The following is an 18,292-nucleotide window of genomic DNA, read 5'->3' on the forward strand; positions in this document are numbered from 1 at the left end:
AACACATTGAACCTGATAGAAGAGAAAGTGGGAAGTACCCTACATCAGATGGGCACAGGAGATCGCTTCCTATGTGTAACCCCAACAGCTCAGACATTAAGGGCAACACTGAATAAATGGACCTACTAAAACTGAGAAGCTTCTGTAAAGCAAAGGACACTGTCACCAAGACAAAAAGGCAACCTACTGACTGGGAGAAGATCTTCACCAACCCCACAACAGACAAAGGTCTGATCTCCAAAATATATAGAGAACTCAGGAAACTAGACTTTAAAATGCTAATTAACCCAATTAAAAAATGGGGCACTGATCTGAACAGAGAATTCTCAGCAGAGGAAGTTCAAATGGCCAAAAGACACTTAAGGTCATGCTCAACCTCCTTAGCGATCAGGGAAATGCAAATCAAAACAAGTTTGAGATATCATCTTACACCTGTCAGAATGGCTAAAATCAAAAACTCCAATGATAGCCTTTGCTGGAGAGGCTGTGGAGGACGGGGTACCCTCATCCATTGCTGATGGGAATGCAATCTTGTGCAACCACTTTGGAAATCAGTGTTTCGGTTTCTCAGGAAATTTGTGATCAACCTACCCCTGGACCCATACTCCTGGGAATATACCCAAGAGATGCCCTATCATATGACAAGAGCATTTGTTCAACTATGTTCATAGCAGTATTATTTGTAATAGCCAGAACCTGGAAACAACCTAGATGCCCTTCAATGGAAGAATGGATGAAAAAAGTGTGGAATATCTACACATTAGAGTACTACTCAGCAGTAAAAAACAATGACTTCTTGAATTTTGCATGCAAATGGATGGAAATAGAAAACACTATCCTGAGTGAGGTAACCCAGACCCAAAAAGATGAAAATGGGATGTACTCACTCATAATTGGTTTCTAGCCATAAATAAGGGACACAGAGCCTACAACTGGTGATCCTAAAGAAGCTAAGTAAGAAGGTGAACCAAAGGAAAAACATATAGTTATCCTCTTGGCTATGGGAAGTAGACAAAGTTGCCGGGGAGAAAATTGAGATCTTGGGGGTGGGGTGGGATGGGGGTAAGGGGAGATGGGGAGAGAAAAGGGAGAAGGGAAGGAAGGGGGGAACTTGGAGAAAAAGGAGGATTGGGATAAAGGAAGGTTGGATAGGGGAGCACAGACGCACAATTCTTAGTTAAGGGAGCCACCTTAGGGTTGGCAAGAGATTTGAACCTAGAATGGCTCCCAGGTGCCCAAGCCGAGGTCCCCAGTTAATTCCTTGGGCAGCTGGGGATAGGCAACCTGAAATGACCCTAGCCTATAGCAATACTGACGAATATCTTGCATATCATCATAGAACCTTCATCTGGTGATGGATGAAGATAGAGACAGAGACCCACACTGGAGCACTGGACTGAGCTCTCAAGGTCCCAATGAGGAGCAGAAGGAGGGAGAACAAGAGCAAAGAAGTCGGGACCACGAGGGATGCACCCACCCACTGAGACAGCGGAGCTGATGTATTGGGAGCTCACCAAGGCCAGCTGGACTGTGACTGAAAAAGCATGGGATAAAACTGGACTCTCTGAACATTGCGAACAATGAGAGCTGATGAGACGCCAAGGACAATGGCAAGGGGTTTTGATCCTACGTAATGTGCTGGCTTTGTGGGAGCCTACCCAGTTTGGATGTTCACCTTCCTAGATATGGACGGAGGGGGGAGGACCTAGGACTTACCACAGGGCAGGGAACCCTGACAGCTCTTTGGACTGGAGAGGGAGGGGGAATAGAGTGGGGGGAGGGGGAGAAGGGTGGGAGGAGGGGGAGAAGGGTGGGAGGTGGGGGAGGGAAATGGGAGGCTGGGAGGAGGTGGAAACTTGTTTTTTTTTCTCATTTTCTCAATAAAAAAAGATTTAAAAAATGTGTTAAGAAAAGATGTTAGTTATATAAGGATTTAAAATATTTAAAATTATAATTCAAAGATAAAATTTTAACAAAGTTTATATAAAAAGATAACGTAAGTTAGTCTTTTGAGGTTTTCTTTTTTACAAAGACTATCATTAAAATTCCCCAGGGGTCAGTGAGTGAAGGGTGTTTAACACATGGGCAATTAAAAAAATCAAAACAAAAGAAAAGCTAGCCTTCCTTTCACGGTGATCAGAGAAGGCCAAATGAAAACAACAATGAAACGGTACTCTTTTGATCAGAAGACTGCCAAACATTAAACAGAGGAATAAAATTGGTACAATCCTGAACAGTTACTGCCACACGCATTCAGTATTATTACACTTGGGTTAGGGGTCAGGAAAGCAAGAGCATTTCATTAAAGGGGGCTGGATGAGGCAGGAGCAGGTGGGAGACCCCAGGTGCTGTACTCACGGACTGTCTGTAGTCAACGAGGCTGCTGGAGTTAAGAGGACACAGACACTTTCACATGGGAACAATAGATGACATAACCACAGAGCCCACAGGAAATGAAGTGGAAAGCCTCAGACTACTGGCATAGGTTCAGCAACCCCTGATGATGTTTCCACTTCAGTGATGATAGCATTCATTACTGGGATGAATAATTCAAATTATTGACAGTGTGCTAAAGGAATCAGGAAAATTCAAGGACTCAAAGAGAAAGTCCCTTTCTAATGAGGCCTAGTAATCTGCTGATGAGGGCCTTATGCTTTAGTGTCAGAGCTTCTCTCTGATGGGAGTTCTTTCAAAGACGGTAACCGTTTCTAAGGAGTGGTCCTAGACTCTGTGCTGATAAGTTTGAGGCCTGCGCTATTTATCTTTTGTCTACTAGAGTCACCTGAGAAATTGCATCCATTATATCGGCCAATGGGCACGCCTGTCCAAGCATTTTCTTAACTAAAGATTGGCATGGGAAGGCCCATCCCACTGTGGGCAGAGACCCCCTTGGGAAGGTGGCCCTGGGTTGCATAAGAAAGGAATATGATAAAGGTCAGAGGAGCCAGCCACCAGAGCAGTGTTCCTCTGTGGTCTCTGCTTCAGTTTCTGCTCAGGCTCTTGCCCTGACCTCTCTCCAGGATGGACTGCTAGCTGTAAGATCCCTAAACCCTTTCCTCCCCAAGGTGCTTTTGGTCAGCCACAAAAAAAGACAAACTAGGCCAACACCCTCTCTCAGTGCAACAGGGCAACACTTTTCAAGAAGACTGTGAGAAAAATGCAAGCACTAAAGCCACACCCAGATAGCAGCTTAGGGCAGATACAGAGACCCATCCTGCATGCATTAGAGCAAGTCCCACAGGGCAGGGAACCCTGATTGCTCTTTGGGCTGACAAGGGAGGGGAACTGTACCGGGGGAGAAGGAGGGAAATGGGAGGCGGTGGCGGGATGGAGGCAGAAATCTTTAATAAATAAATAAAAATAATGTCTCCGAGGAAACATGGATAAGGATTTTGTGAGAGCCTGGTACATGAAAAGATTTCATCTGAAGAATGTGTTCTGCTAAAGCCAAAGCCTATTTGAAGAAAACATTAGGCTATGGCGTTCTGACAGCTCCAAGTACTATCTCCCTGAGACCTTTAACATCTTTTCCGAGCTAACCAGATGAAGCAGTAAATGGAAATGCACAGTTTTGAGCCAACCCATGTGATTTCAGCTCAAAGTTGTCATAGTTACCGATCTTCACTAAACACTATTGGTACATTACAGTCTCTCTTGCCCAGTGCTTCTCAACCTGCGTGTCGCGACCCTCTGTTTTCTCAGGGTCGCCTAAAACAATTAGAAAACACAGATATTTACATTACATTCCTAACAGTGGTAAAATTACCATCATGAAGTAGCAACAAACATAATTTTAGAGTTGGGGGTCATTACAACAGGGGGGATTGTACTAAGGGGTCACAGCATTAGAAAGATTGAGAACCACAGCCCTTCCCATTCTCTCTCCCTCCCAGGAATCAGGCCTTGACCCCAGCTGTCTGCTGTGATCTTGCAGCTTTCCTGGAGCTGAGTTCCCTCCCTCCCCTTTGCAGCTGCATACAAGGCTAGTCTCCCTCTCTCTCAGACTCCAAAGAACCTTGAATTCTAACTTTCCTTTTATCAGCACCTTCTGGATTTCTAGGGTACAGACCAGAATTGTGGTATGGAACTCCCCCTACTGAAAACCTACGAGAGCAGGACTTGCTCTTTGTTCTTTGGGAAAGAAAGGGCAGCCTAAGGCCTCCTTAAAATCACATTGTACAGCACTGCACGGTGTAATGTGTTAGCTCCCCTAGGAACCAAAGGGTCTTTTCATTTAGGAAGTCACCAAGCTATCCGCTATCCCTGGTGGCTTTCTCTCCTGATGAATCTCATCTTTGGACCTGACAGCCCACTCACTCTCCCTCCCTGCAGACATGGCTGCTTGTGGCCTTGATGCCATCATTTTTCCTAACAAAACCCACCTGAAGGGTAATTCATCATTGCTTCAGTTGTGTGACTAAGCTTTTCCTGGGGAGAAGTAACACATACACCTATTCATCCCAGATAGGGAACTCATGACAGAATAAAGCACAGGCACTACCAAAGCCCATTTGCTTGGTTGAGTGTTTGTGTGGTTTTGGTATCAGGGTAACGGTAGCTTCATAAAAAGAGTTTGGCAATGACTCTTCTGTTTCTACTATGTGAAACACCTTAAGGAGTATAGGCATCAGGTCTTCTTGGAATTTCTGGTAAAATTCTGCATTAAAACCATCTGGTCCTGGGCTTTTTATGGTTGGGAGGTATTTTATGACAGCTTCTATTTCCTCACAACTTATAGGTCTATGTAAATTGTTCACCTGGTCTTGATTAATTTTGGTATATTGTAGTTATCTAAAAACAAGTCCATTTTTTATATTTTCCAACTTTTTGGCATATAGGCCTTTGTAGTAAGACCTAATGATTCTCTGAATTTCCTCAGTGTCTGTTGTTATGTCTTTTTTTCCCATTTCTGATCTTGTTAATTTGTGCATTCTCTTTCTGTTTTTTGATTAGTTTGGATAGGGGCTTGTCAATCTTGTTGATATTCTCAAAGAACCAGCTCTTTGTTTCATTGATTCTTTGGATTGTTTTCTGTGTCTTTATTTTGTTGATTTCAGCCCTCAGTTTGATTATTTCCAGTCTTCTACTCCTCCTGGGTGTGTCTGCTTCGTTTTTTTCTAGAGCTTTCAGCTGTGCTGTTAAGTCTCTATGTGAGCTTTCTCCATTTTTTTAACGTGGGCACTTAGTGCTATGAACTTTCCTCTTAGCACTGCTTTCATAGGTTTCGGTATGTTGTGTTTTTTTTTTTAATTCAAGGAAGACTTTAATTTCTTTCTTATTTCTTCCCTGACCCAGGGTTGTTCAGTAGTTGACTGTTCAGTTTCCATGAGTTTGAAGGTTTACTGGGGGTAGAATTATTGTTAAATTCTAATTGTATTCCATGGTGATCAGATAAGACACAGGTGGTTACTACAATTTTTTTGTATCTGTGGATGATTGATTTGTCACCAAGTATGTGATCAATTTTTAACAAGGTTCCATGACATGCTGAGAAGAAGGTATATTCTTTCCTATTTGGGTGGAATGTTCTATAGATGTATGTTAAGTCCATTTGATTCATTATCTCCTTTAGTTCTCTTATTTCTCTGTTAGGTTTCTGTCTGATTGACCTGTCCATTGGTGAGTGTGGGGTTTGATGTGTGTCTTGAGTTCTAGTAATGTTTCTTTTACATAAGTGGGTGCTTTTATATTAGGGGCATAGATATTCAGGATTGAGACTTCATCCTGATGAATTGTTCCTGCTATGAGTATAAAGTGTCCATCTCCAGCTCTTCTGATTGATTTTAATTTGAAGTCAACTTTGTTAGATATTAGTATAGCCACACCCGCTTGTTTCTTAGGTCCATCTGATTGAAAAATCTTTTCCCAACCCTTTACTCTGAATAGATGTCTGTCTTTGAGGTTGAGGTGTGTTTCTGGTAAACAGCAGAATGTTGGATCCTGTTTTTGCATCCAATCTCTTAACTTGTGCCTTTTTATAGGTGAATTGAGTCCATTGATATTAAGTGATATTAATAACAAGTGGTTGTTAACTCCGTGTTTTTTTTTGGTGGTAGAGTTTGTGTGTTTCCCTTCTTTGAGTTGTGCTGGTGAAGGGTTATTAGATGTCTGAGTTATTGTGGGCATTGTTGGGACTCTTTGGTTGTGATTTTCCTTCTATTGCTTTCTGTAAAGCTGGATTTGTGGCTACGTATTGTTTAAATTTTTTTATCGTGGAATATTTTGTTTTCACCATTGATGGTGAACGAAAGCTTGGCTGGGTATGGTAGTCCGGGTTTGTATCCATGGTCTCTTAATTTCTGCAACACATCTATCCAAGACCTTCTGGCTTTCATGGTTTCTACAGAGAAGTCAGATGTAATTCTGATCAGTTTAACTTTATAAGTTACTTAACCTTTTTCCTTTGCAGCTCTTAATATTCTTTCTTTAATCTGTATGTTTTGTGTTTTGATTATTATATGGCGAGGGTTTTTTTTTTTGACCCAGTCTATTTGGTGTTCTGTATGTTTCTTGTACCTACATAGAAATATCCTTCTTTAGGTTGGGAAAGTTTTCTTCTATAATTTTGTTGAGTATATTTTCTGGGCCTTTGAGCTGTAATTCTTTTGCTTCTTGTACCCCTATTATTCTTAGGTTTGGTCTTTTTATGGTGTACCATATTTCCTGGATGTTTTGTGATGAGAATTTGTTGGATTTGCTGTTTTCTTTGATCAGTGTGTTTATTTTCTCTATAGTGTCTTCAGTGTCTGAAATTCTTTCTTCTATCTCTTGTATTCTGTTGGTTATACTTGTCTCAGTAGTCCATGTTCGTTTATCTAGATTTTCAATATCCAGCCATCCCTCGGTTTGTGTTTTCTTCATTGCCTCCATTTCAGTTTTCAAATCTTGAACTGTTTTCATTATCTGTTTGTTTTTTCATAGTTTTCTAGGGTATTTTTTATGGATTTATTCATTTCTTCGAACTTTTTGTCATTCTTCTCATACATTTCTTTAAGGGAGTTTTTCACATCCTGTTTAAGGGACTCTATGACTTTCATAATGTCTATTTCTTCTACTTCTTTGATGTGGGAGTGTCATATATCAATCTGTTGATTTCATTGTTTAAGCAATAAAGAAACTGCTAGGCCCATTTGATAGGCCCACCCTTAGGTGGGTGGAGTAAACAGAAGGGAAGGCTGGGAGGAAGAGGAAGTGAGGTCAGACTCCGCAGCTCTCCTCTCCAGAGCAGACGCCTTCAGAGAGACGCCATGCTACCTGCTCCAGGGAAGACGCACACCATGCCCCAGCTCCGACCCAGGATGGACTTAGGCTAGAATCTTCCCGGTAAGCACACCTAGGGGCGCTACACAGATGATTAGAAATGGGCCAGAGCAGTGTTTAAAAGAATACAGTGTCCGTGTAATTATTTGGAGCATAAGCTAGCCGGGCAGGGCAGGCGGCTTGGGGTGTTGGGGACGCAGTCCTGCCGCCGCTCCTTATTACTACAAATGACGCCCAGACGTGTGGCTAACTAAACCCACTTAAAAAACCTGAGAAGGCTTAAAAATAAGGAAGAGAGCGTTTAACACAGATTTTTGCTGTTTGTTGGTGGCGTGCTGTAGAGAGATTTCCTGATTCAGCGACAGCAGCGGAAAAAAAGCTGCATTATTTTAAAGCGCGGCTTCCTGGGGCTTTGCCGCCAGTGCAAACTCTGGCTTTATGTTTGTGTTCCCGCTTGGGATCGGAAGGAGAGTGCTCTGAGACGGTGCGATGACTCAGAGCTTCCCGCCTGCTCCTGGGCAGAAGGCAGAATCAGGCTTAGGCAGGCGGAAGAGCATGGCGGATTCCTGCCGCCATACAGAGACGTGTTTTTAGACTGTGCAGTGCTCTGCCTGTCAGATTTGGATGTTACTTGGATGAAAAGAATTTCTGTGCTGCATGCTCAGTCTCAGAATTAAAGTGCTGAGTGCCGCTCCTACCTGGTAGCCCCAGAGCTAGCACAAAATGGTACGCCCTCCATTTTGAAATTTTCCTGACTCAGCTTCAGCTGCAAATCCCTGCAGCTCATTAAGAGGTCCTGCCACGAAACACTTAAATGGTGTTGACGAAAAGCTGAATGCATGCTTTTCGGTTTTCAGCCGTAGCAGGAAAAAGCTGCGCCATTTAAAAATGCCGGCTTTCTGGGCCATCCTGCCAGGGCAAACTCTGACTGTTTGAGGTAGGAGGGCCGGCTACCGAGAGAGGACTTGAGTGTCGTCTGTTGTAGCTTGCTGGCTGGCAGGGACCTTGAAATGCTATAATCATGGCTGCAGCCTGTATATCCGCCATGAGGCTGGAAAGCTAAGGAATGGACTGGATCTAGCTGGCAAAGCCACGGCTTTAGTCCTACTGAGATTGCTTGGCAAATTAAAGACTCACGTGGTCAGAAAAAGAGAGATATACAGTAAAGAGAGATTCAAAGACAGAGAAAATTTCTGAATGGTTTAAAGTGTGTTAAAAATATATGCAAGCTGAAAGTTGAAGTTCTTAAAGCAAAAACAAAAAGAGGAAGAGAGTTGTTGTGTGTCGTAGTACACACCTTTAATCCCAACACTTGGGAGGCAGAGGGAGATAGACCTCTGTGACTTCAAGGTGTGGTAGCACACGCCTTTAATCCCAGTGCCTAGAAGACAGAGACAACAGGTCTCTGTGAGTTCAAGGTGTAGCAAACACCTTTAATCCCAATGCCTGGGAGGCAGAGACAGGAGGATCTCTGAGAGTTCAAAGACAGCCTGGTCTACAGGGTTATCCCAGGTCAAAGATATGCGCTCAAAAAGCAAAAAGTTAACCTAGAAATGTCACAGCTTAGATTCTTAAGCGCCTAGTGATTTAAAGGCGCAAATCAAAAGTGCTCCTGGATAGTAAAAAATGTTACAGATTCACAATAAAACAAATTCAGACATAAAAGATCACAGTGTTGGATGAATGTACGTAGGCTTGGGAGAGAGAAGAAAAAGAATATAGAAAATAAAGTTAATGCTTAAAAAAAAAAGGTAAAGTCTTTAAAGAGACAGAATAAAGTAAAATGATAGAGTAAAAATAAGCCGCGTAAAGATGAAAAATTCACAGAGAGTCTGGATTCTTTGTATTATTGTGTTTTCTTTAAAATTTTTGACTGTGAAGGAGCTAAGTACAGAGAGACATTTCATTACATGGGCTGCCAAGCTAAACCAGAATGGATATAAGGGTATTACGATTTCAGAATTTGGGTCTAAGGATATGATGCTTTGGAGAGAGTCTTCTTTTGTTTTCACAGAGGATGAGACTCTATGGATTTCTTCTATTCCGATTTGGTATGATGGACCACGTCCTCCTGAAGGGTTGCTGTGAACATCTTCAGAAAATTGCCTTGCTCAACTGCCAACTGAGATAAACCTGGCACACAGGTTACACCCTAAAATCATTAACGACGCCCCCATTCAGCAGGAAGCAGTTTGGAGAGAAAAACTGCGCCCATGTTCCCAAATATGGTTTATAAATGTTCTTTTACATTTAAAGGGGGATATGATATAGATATGAATAATTTGCATTAGTATAGATTTTGCTTTATTTATAGAGATTTAAGGTCAATTTTGTTATATGTATAAATGTTTCTGATGTAACTTTTACTTGATAACTGTTTTGTTATATGTAATTTTGCTATGTTAAGGTTAAAGCCTTCCTTTTTTTGTTTAAACAGAAAAAGGGGAAGTGATGTGGGAGTGTCATATATCAATCTGTTGATTTCATTGTTTAAGCAATAAAGAAACTGCTAGGCCCATTTGATAGGCCCACCCTTAGGTGGGTGGAGTAAACAGAAGGGAAGGCTGGGAGGAAGAGGAAGTGAGGTCAGACTCCGCAGCTCTCCTCTCCAGAGCAGACGCCTTCAGAGAGACGCCATGCTACCTGCTCCAGGGAAGACGCACACCATGCCCCAGCTCCGACCCAGGATGGACTTAGGCTAGAATCTTCCCGGTAAGCACACCTAGGGGCGCTACACAGATGATTAGAAATGGGCCAGAGCAGTGTTTAAAAGAATACAGTGTCCGTGTAATTATTTGGAGCATAAGCTAGCCGGGCAGGGCAGGCGGCTTGGGGTGTTGGGGACGCAGTCCTGCCGCCGCTCCTTATTACTACACTTCTTCTTGATTAGGGTGTTCAAGTCTTCCTGTTGTATGGTTGCTAGATTCTGGTGTTATGTTGTTTTCAGATTGTTGGAGGAATTCTTGCATTTGTGCCTGCCCATGTCTTCCTTCAAATGCTCTCCGATGGATTTTATGGTACAGGATCAGGGCCACCTGCTGGCCAGGAACCTTGCAGACAAAAGGGTGGGCTTGCAGTATGCAGGCTCAGTGAAACAAAGGAACTCCTCCACCCTTGCACTCTCCACTTTTCTCCCAGATTTTCATCTCCAAAGCAGGCTGAATTGGGGGATCCTATGTCCCTGAAGAAAAGAAGGGGTGACAAGAGCAAGCTGGAATGGGATAGGAAGATAGAGCCAGTAGCTGGGGAGAGAAGCCCCTGCTGAATACCCAGATAGTTTGTGGGGGTTGCAGGGTGTCTGTTCTCCTTTTCTGCCAGCCGGTTGGGAGCACACTCACCTCTCCGATGGGTCTTCCAGTACAGGATCCAAGAACAACAATTTTAAAATGTAATAAGAGAATAATTTTTAATATGCCTATAAAGTAGGTGGGAATTAAAGACTGAAAAAAGGAATAGACTATGAGACTGGGGCATCTAGAGCATTTAATAATTCCATTAAAGTCAGATAAACCAGACACAGAATTTTAAAAAGAAGTATCTGATACTATAGCCTATGTGAAGCCCATGACTTTAAGATTATTAGTAGTTATCCAAGATAGTCTACAAAACATGGTAGAAAACTTTCCAGGAAAGCCACCTTTGGAAATGGAATAGGGTATACGACAGTGGTATTCATCTTCTGTCCCCATTTTTGGTGTTGGAGCTTTGCTATTTAATGAGCGTTTAACCTTAACTGAAGGATCCATCGCACTTATCCATTTGATGTTCATTGACTTAAATGCACTGTTTGGGCACCGAATATCAAAAGGTACGTAAATTAGTTACACATACCCTCTTTTGGGGGCTCCCATTCTAGTGGCAAAACCTGGAGTGAAACTCCCTCTAATATCATAGAGCAGAGATTATAAGACACGTGTGGAATGCTAAAGGAGAAGGGTTAGAGAAGGGACCAAGGCAGTATCACTGGCAGTATAACACATAGGCCTCTTCTCTAGGAGTGTCCTGTTTATTTTTTTGGGGGGGGGTTACAAAAGCCCTTTTATAAAGCCATTTTAAAACAAAACAAACCAAAAGGTTTATAAAAGAAAAAGATACAGAAAATAACTTGCTTCATATGTCCCCCAAAAGAGAAAAAAAATAAAGGGGACAATGTCAACATGCTCAACAATAAGGATTCTTTTCTTTTTTTTTTCCTTTCTTTTTTTTTTAATACAAAATACAAGCAAAGGATACACGCACTTAAAACGAAGTTCAGAAGACAGCAGTCCTGGAAATCCTCCAATCAGAGCAAAGCAAGAGTTTCTTTTTGTTTATGTAGATACATGCAGACTGAGAGATGTGAAAATGAAGAATCACATTAGACCATCACATGATTCTACCAATGCATGTTGCATCTGAAATTCACAAATATGGTCAACAAAAACATGTTCACTTCAACTTTAATTTAAATTAAAGAAAAAACTTTAAATAAAGTGGTTACATTCACACTTTAACTTCCTTAGTACCATGCTGCCTATTTCAGCACTGCTAAGGTATTGCAAGAATGCCCAACCCTCTGATGTCTGATCATATGTCTAGCCACACTGCAACATGAAAAAAAAAAGGATGCCTGGCTCTTAGCCCACAGCCTAAGATAGACTAGTTCTCTGACCCTTCCTGCTCAGAACATGAAAGATTAAGGACTAATATCGAGGAAGACTGGGAGTTTTTAGAACTGGCAAATGAAGTCTAATAGATGAATCAAGGCAAACAATTACTGAGATTGTGGCTGCTGCGTAACCTGGCAAGTCATGCCTTGCAGGAATGAAGCATGTATGCTGCAACATGTTCGTGGTAAACTGACTATGTAGAGCTCTTATTTACAGACCTTGTAACAAATACTTCCAGAGAAAAAAGGAAAAAAATTCACTAACTTCTAGAAGATAAAGATTTAATTGCTAGACATTTACAAACACACACTCACACATACCCACACCCACACACTTCAGGATTTTATACATGTTATTTTTAGGGCATGACTGAGTACTATACTCCCCACCCCACCAAAAAAGGAAGAAAAAAAATCCAATTTACCCTCCCCCCAAATCTAGAAAACCCTCCCTCACCCAATATACAAAGTGTCTGCACAACTGTGGTGCTCTACAGCCATATAGAGCATGCTCAAACAGATGTCACTGGTTCAGTTACTCATTGGCATGGCAACAGATAGGCATATGGGACCCCTCCCCATAGTGGTTATTACAATCTGCACCACTGTTAATTAGGCTTTAAACAAAAGTATAATGCATGGATTTGATATTCAGAATCATGTATTTTGTTCTCTAAGACAAAAGGAAAATGAGAGTGAAATAGGAACATGGCTACTGACAGCTTGACATCCCGATACTCAAAAAACAACGAACTCCCCATTATCAAGTAACTTAGCAGCTTCCTCCAGAGGGAAAAAGTGACAATACTCCAACCTCAAGAGCAACCAGTGGCTTTAACTTTCCCTACCCCCTAGCAGGAAGCCTGCACTGCTTGTTTTGACCTCTATCTACATACCATGAAAAGCCTACCTTGGATTTTTTCCTACCCATTCACAGGCGGGAACTTTTTTTGTGTAGCTTCTGATGCTACAGGTAAAGAGAACTGTTCTAACAGGCACTCACTCTACAACACCAACAAGGCTTTCTGTTGCTTCTAAATTCTGCTCTTGTAGCAGCCCTAAACCTGAGTTTGTTTACATGATTCTCCTCTCTCAACCTGTAGGCCAAAAGTCCACTCGTCACCTGCATGTTCATAAAAATAAAAACCTATCTTAAAAAAGTGTCACCTGTCACGGTGGCATTATTCCCAGCAGTGTTGAGAGTGGAAGGGGTAGGAGGTCTCCCAGCCAGGCTACATAGTAAAACCATACTTAAAAGAAAAAGTCAAGCTTAGCTATTAAAAATCTTACTAGATTATAACCTCAAAATCCATTACTGATTGGTTATCTGGAAGAAAATGATATTTGAAACAGTACCAAATAGAAAATTGAAATAAAACTTGTTCTGAAAAAACAAACAAACAAATAGGAGTTTAAATGAAGCAGCCTGGGGTACACAAAATGCTGTGTTTTGTTTTCTAAAGAAAAGGCATTTGTAGAGGATTCTCTTACCACTCTAGAAGAAATATCCTACCATTAGTTTTTAAGGTTAATTCTGAGTGGGAGGTATTTAAAATATATCCTTTGGGTCCCCTCTCCAAATCTATTTGAGGTGGAGGGTTAAAAGCAGCAGCAAGTACCACTGGGTGAGACAGAGGCTACCATTTCTGGTTGCGAAAGAGAAAGGCTTTAAAAAGAGCCTCAAGAGAACTAGAATGTAGTGTTAGTCAGCAGAGCTGCTGTAATCTGTTGGAGGTAAACCCAGAAGAGGTTAGGTAACAGACAAGCACCTTCAAATGAACATCCCCATTTCCTGAGCACTGCAAAGCAAGACAGTGAATACATTGCCACCTTACTATAGGCACACAGGGGAAAGAGAGAGAGAGAAAAAAAGGAGGACAGACAGTAAGCCACGGAGATGCAAAGGGCCAGTCATTAAGGGCTTATAGCTGTGACCTATCCAGATGTCTGTATTAGACCTAACTGCTAAGTACCTGCTTCCAGTTGAGTCACATTAAATGTCTTCCTATTTGCATGCATGATTTGAAGGAAGACCAGTGTTACAAACTAAAACAGTGAAAGCAAAGGTCATTTAGCGCCTGTGTGCTCACTTGAGAACCAATCAACCTAATCAGCCTGTGATTAGAAAATATACTTTTCAATCTAATTAATTAGCTAAACAAGAAGCCCAACAAACACAAGTAATCTACAAGACAGTATTGTTTCTCAATTATAGGTAGATAAAATCAAAGATGTTAGTGCAGATTAATATACTAAAGAGACTTTAAAAATTGAGGCTAAATTTGAAAGAGACCCTATCCACAAATTTTCATGAAACATAACCTAAGAAAAGCCCAAATATCACTAGGAATGTAAGACTGAGTTGTAAACCCCTAAAAGGGAGAGATGCCTGGTGGAAACGATGGTGAGTCTCCTCTTTGCTTAAGGATGGGTACATGAGCGAGCCCACTAAAGCAAACAGATTATCTGTAATACCTCACTACACAGCTCACAACTACTCCATTACACAATACAATAATGCAACTGTTTATGTTCAAGTCTCTATTTTTGGCCATATTTAATACTCATTTATTAACAGTGCAGGGTTGAAATGACTCTCTGCCACTGGGTGTTTTATTTATTTATTTTATTTATTTTAAAGCAGATCTAAGAATGTTCTTTAAAGTGTCTTAAAAACCCGAGTAAAAATATTTCTTAAATAACCCTTTGTCCTAAGAATACCTATAAGAAAATGACATTGTCTGAGACAAACATGTCACTTAAAAAACACAAAAGCAGAATACTGAAGGAGCAAATTTAGCTTAAGTGCAGAAAAATATACAGAAATTAATTCCACTAAATCTGTAATTTAGTAGCGTAATAGGACCCCTAAATTTTTCTTCTATTGGTGCATGGGATCTGACTGTGGAGATCTATGTCCTGACGCTCTGTTAAAGTGTCTAGACTGTTATCAGTGGCACGTCGGCACCCTAAAATACAGTTCACTCATCCTGTTGAGGCTCAGGCTCTTGCTGTGAGAAACACGAACAGAAAAGAGGGGTCAGAACAAGTAGTAAAACAATTCCACAGGACGGAAGCAGCATTTAACACACACTCCCATGCTGTCAGTAATGAAAACAGTATTCCACAGTTGAACTTCAAGATTCTGAAGTAGCAGGACAAAGTTGTGAGATGTATATCATAGTATGCTACTATGAAGAAAAGATTTAATATCAAAGGAAATCAATTCTATCCCCAAACAAAACCAACAAGGCTCATGGGCCCTTGAAAACACATTTATAACATAAAAGAACTTCAATTACCTGTATTTATAAAAGATGAATCTCAATCCTTTGTATCTGAGCTTCACATTAACTCAAAACTTTATTTGCTTAAAACTCTAACATCATCAGCCTGTGAAGAAATGCTCCGTGAGGTGCACACTAATCTTGTCATCCAAATTCTAGAGAATCTTTAATTTTCTGATCATTGGTAAAACTCTAACCAAAAAACAGGATATATATATATCACCAATCAATGAAAACATGAATGAAATATGAAATTAAAATGATTTTGGCTTCTGGTGGCCCATTTTTAAAAAGGACTGTTATTGAGACAAATGAACCACTGGCTCTTGAGTCTCTTTGAGAATAACATAGTACAAAATAAGAAAGCCCACATTTCCAGAAAAGCTCCAGGAAGCGTATTCCCTCCACATCCAGGAGATAATGTGAGTAGTCTGAGTTAACAGCCCAGAATTCATGTTCACCTCCCAACTGCCTCATCAGTTAAGTTTAGAGTCATGATTCTTTGACACGTACAGTTTAGACATGTAAGCTCATGTTAAATGATAACTGGTCTGTCAAAAGTACAGGAAAAGAAAGAACAATAATTTTCAACTAAAACCTTTCTAGTTTTTTTTGATTACTGTTTAAGTTGCTATTCTTTAGCAAAAAGCAAAGTTTCCATAGCATCCATCTCAAATCTTACTGCTTTACAGCCGTGGGATTCTTAACCTCCATTAAAAATACAAAGATGAAGCAGTCAACCCAGTGATTGACATGGCTTTCATTGGGAGAAGGGGAGGAAGGGATTGGCAAAGAAAAAAGACCATTAGACAAAATGGCAACTTAAACATTTCAACATACAATGGTTTTGAGAGTGAGATAAATATAGAGATAGATAGCTATAGAAAGAAACAGTATTTTAGACAAATGAAATAGCACTGAAAGCCCATGAGTCAAGCCACAGCCCAAATGGTGTCCTACGTAGGTTTTCTTTTTTTGTTTTTTGAATAAAATCTCTCCCCAAACATCACTTTTAATCTTCCCCAGATGGGGCTTCATCTTCAGACCCTTCATCTCCAGACTTCTCAAGTGGGGGGCTTGCAGAAGTCTTCTTTTCTGGAGGGCTTTCTGCTTCCTCATCCTCTTCTTTGGGAGAAGGAGTTTTATCCTTTGATGCCTTTGAAGCTGTAGGGCGACCCACTTTTCCTTTGCCTTTCACTGGACTTGGCCTCACTGTAGCCTTTAGTCTAGGTTTGGGCATTTTCTTTTCTTTTCTCTCAGGTTTGGACTTCTTAACCATCTTTTTGTTTTTCTTTTTTGAACTGCCATAATCACTATCATCATCGTCTTCCATTAGGAAATCTTCATCGCTGCCAGAATTCTCCTGGAAAGGTGTCTCATCATCATCTTCTGGCTCTTCCTCACTGCCAACATCTTCCAAGAGCATCTCTCGCTGCTTAGAAGCTACTTTGGATGCTGCCTGTCGTTGCTGGCATACATTTTTATGATCATCTTTTTCATCTTCACTGTCATCTGCTGAGTGAGAATTGTCCTTCTTAGCCTTCACATCTTTTTCTTCTGAGTCTTCACTGTCTTCTTGTGAATTCTTTCCAGATCGCCTTTTATTTTTAGCTTCGCGGGGAGATGACCGAATTTTCTTAGCAGGAGGGCCTGAATCTCTTCCATAATCTTCATCTGCATCATCTGATTCCTGAAACTGTGAGTAATCCACGACCTTTCTATTTCTGACAGGCCGAGACATGTTCGCTGTCGAGGGGCGACCGAGTCAAGGAGCCGAGGATTGGGACCCCCCTCCCCGCCCACTCGGCGCCCCACCCCCCCAGCCGGCGGGGCCGCTGCTGCTGAGGCCCGAGGTGCTGGCTTCTCCGAGTCCGCGGCTGCTTGTTCCGGGCCCCTGGATCTGACGAGCGCCCCCCCTCCTGTTTATTTATCATATATTGTGTACATGCAAACACACCTGTACACTCATATGTGTGTGTGCATGTCTATGGGTGGAAATGCATGCACACGTGTGTGGAAGCTAGAGACCAATTGCAGATTTTATTCTCCAGTGGTCATCCACTTTATTTATTAATTGTATTGGTTTTCCTTTAAGACAGGGTTTCTCTGTGTAACAGTCCTGACTGTCCTGGAACTCACTCTGTGGACCACGCTGGCCTGGAACTCACAGACATCTGCCTGCCTCTGCCTCTCAAGTGCTGGGACTAAAGACATGCACTACCACTGCTCCACTCACCTTAGTTTTTGAGACAAGATCTCTAAGTGAGACCTGGGGCTTACTGATTCAGTTATGTTGGCTTACAAGTGAACGCGAGAAATCCTCCTGTCTCAGTCTCTTGATGCTGGGATTACAGGCACACCTCCATGCCTGACTTTTTGTTTAAAATGTGGGACCAACTCAGCCATTTCTCCAGTCCCAGTCACATTGCCTTCTTCAAAAAATCACATAACTTTCAGTGGCAAAGTCCACCCTATGTCAATCTGCACATTGTAGTTCAATCTCTCTTCTCACCATCTGGCCAGTCACACAGAAGGTACTCAACAGATACATGTGGACTGTGTATGTACGGAGTTATCTATTCTATCATATATTTTGCCTCAGCTGCTTTACATAGAGCAACAAACCTTGTGAGGACCTACAAAAATCTCGTGAGAGCCAACAGATAATTACCAAATAAAACAGCAACTTCAGGTACTGACGAGTACATGAAACTATGGTACTACAGAAAAGTGACCAGGGGTGAGATAATAGTAGTTATGATAGGACAGTCATGGAGGAGACTTCTGAGGTGACAATTTGTGAGCAGACAGTAGTGTGATGAGGAAGAATCAGGGGCATGAAGAATCATCAAAGGAGATATAGTAGCTAGAGCAGTGACCTTGAAGTAGAAATAAGTTTAATTCATTAAAGAAAGAGCAGGCATGAAAGGTAAAAGCAAAGTTAAAAAGAAACTGCTTGGTCCTCATTGGTAAGAAGATAGGTGGGAGGAGTAAACAGAACGGAACGCTGGGAGGAAGAGGAAGTGAGCTCAGACTCCACAGCTCTCCTCTCGGGAGCAGATGCCTCAGAGAGACACCATGCTCCCGGCTCCTGGGC

At 41.6% G+C, this 18,292-nt stretch overlaps 1 pseudogene; it reads right to left on the bottom strand.

Moving 5' to 3' along the window:
- Nucleotides 1-14,519: 14,519 nt before the first annotated feature.
- Nucleotides 14,520-17,095, bottom strand: LOC142840244 (nuclear ubiquitous casein and cyclin-dependent kinase substrate 1 pseudogene; annotated as a pseudogene).
- Nucleotides 17,096-18,292: the final 1,197 nt, after the last annotated feature.

This window comes from Microtus pennsylvanicus, chromosome X, assembly GCF_037038515.1.
Source record: "Microtus pennsylvanicus isolate mMicPen1 chromosome X, mMicPen1.hap1, whole genome shotgun sequence".
Taxonomy (NCBI): Eukaryota; Metazoa; Chordata; class Mammalia; order Rodentia; family Cricetidae; genus Microtus; species Microtus pennsylvanicus.